Consider the following 2,568-nt stretch of genomic DNA (forward strand, 5'->3'; position numbering starts at 1 on the left):
CCTGCCTCTGCCTCCCGAGTGCTGGGATTAAAGGCGTGCGCCACCACGCCCGAAAGAGTCAATTTTTATGTTTACAAAACCAAAACCACATCAAGTAAAATACTCCATTTTTTCAGTGATTGCAAGAACAGAGAGGCAGCTGGGCCTCCGGAGCCTGAGGCCACAGCCACCACTCACCCTCATTCTGGGTGTTCGCAGATAGCTTGTGCTAGAGACACAGCCGGGGAGGCTCGGTGCTCTCGGTCACCTTTCCAGGTGTTCCAAGCCTCACCGCTCCATCACAGTGAAGAAGAAAAGCATTCTTTATTAGCATAAATTCCATACCTTCCTGCAGCCTGCCTTCTTTCTGACCTGAGTAGCTCCAACAGGGTCCCTGTGGTCACTGAGACCACCAGGACACTCAGGGAGGAGGCATGGTTGAGGAAAGAAGGCATGGAAACAGAGCGTGGGGAAGAGTCCTGGGACTCACTTTCCTAAGGGTGAAGTTGAGATGTCAGACGGCCACACTTCCCAAGAGCTTCTGACCAGGGTCCTTGCTTGGTCTCCTGAGACTCCGGTGTTCCTTCCTTGGCTGAAGGTCCCGGCATGACCCCAACTCTGCCTTGGTGGTTACCCGGTGCTCTGTGTGCACCCTCTTCCAAAGCCAGTGGCCACTGGATCTAGAGACTGCCTTAGGCTGATCTCTCCCTCTCCCCTTTCTGTCTGTGTGTGTATGTGTGAGTGAATATGAATGTGTATGGGTATGTGTGCATGGGTATGTGTGAGTGTGTGTGTGTGTGTGTGTGTAGTACTAAGATGCTGAGAGTGCTTGGTCACTGAGCTGCCCACCACCCCCACCCAGGCATTCTGTAAACATTTAAACTGCAACACATAAGCATTTCTGCAAGGTATCGAGCCTCCCCAGAGTCAGCAGACAAACCTATGTGGTGGATACCACAATGGACACCCCATTGTGGTAGGTCCACACCCTGCCAAGGTCGTAGCACCTCCAGGTACATTTCAACCTCAACCTCCTGGGAACACAGAGAGAAACTGAGGCACTGCAACATGTTTATAGCGAGATGCAGCCAGGCCTGGGATCCGTGGGCAAGGATGAGTGGAAGGCTAGGGTGAGCATTGTGCTTGCACTGTCCCAGTCTTGGGGGAGGGGCCTGTCACACTCAGAGACAGCCTTTCACCCTGAAAAAGAGCCCCACCTACCACAGCTGTGCTCAACAAGCTGGTGGTTTGGCCAAGCGCTGACATTGGCCAGAGACACCAGACGGCAGTGACAGCTTGCCAACGTTTCCTGGCCTCCCCAGGAAGGTAAAGCAGAGCCCAGAGCTCAGAGCTCGTCAGGAACCAGCCCACTTTCCCCGAAAAGGCAAACCACGGGCTGAGGCTGGGGCTGAGGGCCGTCTTTTCATAAAAATGGCTCCCTAGGAAAGAGCTTGTTCTCCTTCAGACTCCAATCGGTGCAGGGCAAGCTGCTGGGGACACTGGGGTTGGGAGGCAGGCTGCACCTGCTGCTGCTCCAGGCAAGAGAGTGGGCAGTATGAGTTTCCTAACAGCCTCTCCAAGGGGACAGGGAAATAATAGTGCGGTGTTGCCACAGCTACGGGTCCTGTGGCTCTCGTAAGCCAAGGCCAGGGCTGGCAGAGAAGCAGCAGCACCCACAGAAGCCGAGGGCCCATGAGGGAGTGTCCACGAGGGCTGTGCCAGGTCTAGAATCCTTGAAGCATGGTCTGGCTTCTGGCTCTTGCCTCCCCTCCCTGAGACTATCCCCTCCCTGGCTTCCTTGGCCAGGCCAGGTGCTACGCTACAGCATCTCTTGGAGATACTTATTTCTTTGGCTTTTATGTTACTGAAAACATCAGTCTGGTGTGTTGTTGGACACCTGTAATCCCAGCACTAAGTTGACAGAGCCTGAACAATTGCTTCCAGTTCGAGGCCAGCCTGTTCTACAGAGTGAATTTCAGGCTACCCAGAGCTACACAGTAGGATCCCATCTCAAGTAGTCAAGAATAAATTAATAAAATATGGGGTGTATTTAGTTGGTAGAGTGCTTGCCTCACACGCATGAGGACCTTGTAAATCAGGCATGGTGGTGCGTACAGGCCAGCCTAAGCTAAACTAATATAAGGGAAATAAAATCATCCCTCCCCACTGTGCATACCATGTGGTGAAATCCACAGAACATAATATTAACCAAGCTAAGGCGGAGGAACCAGTAGTACTGACACATCCAGGCCACTGTGTGACCATCACCACTGCCCACTGCAGAGCAGTCCTCTCGTTCCAGAAGGAAACTGTCCCCAGGAAACACCCATGGCCCATCCCCCTCGCTGAGCCCCAAGCAGCTGTGATCCCTGCTCAGTCCCTGTGGAATTGCCTATTCTGAACATTACTTAAAAATAGAGTCCTATAGCGTGTCGTGTGTCGTGTTTCCTGTTGCTCAGTGTGGAATTCCCAAGGCTCTTTCACATGGCAGCATGTTGCAGACTGACTCCTTCCAACTGCAAAAGAAATTCCACAGTTGGGCGGGGCTGTATTGGTGTGTGTGTGTGTGTGTGTGTGTACGTGGTGTGC

The sequence above is a fragment of the Mus caroli genome, chromosome 11 (genome assembly GCF_900094665.2).
Source record: "Mus caroli chromosome 11, CAROLI_EIJ_v1.1, whole genome shotgun sequence".
NCBI classification, from domain to species: Eukaryota; Metazoa; Chordata; class Mammalia; order Rodentia; family Muridae; genus Mus; species Mus caroli.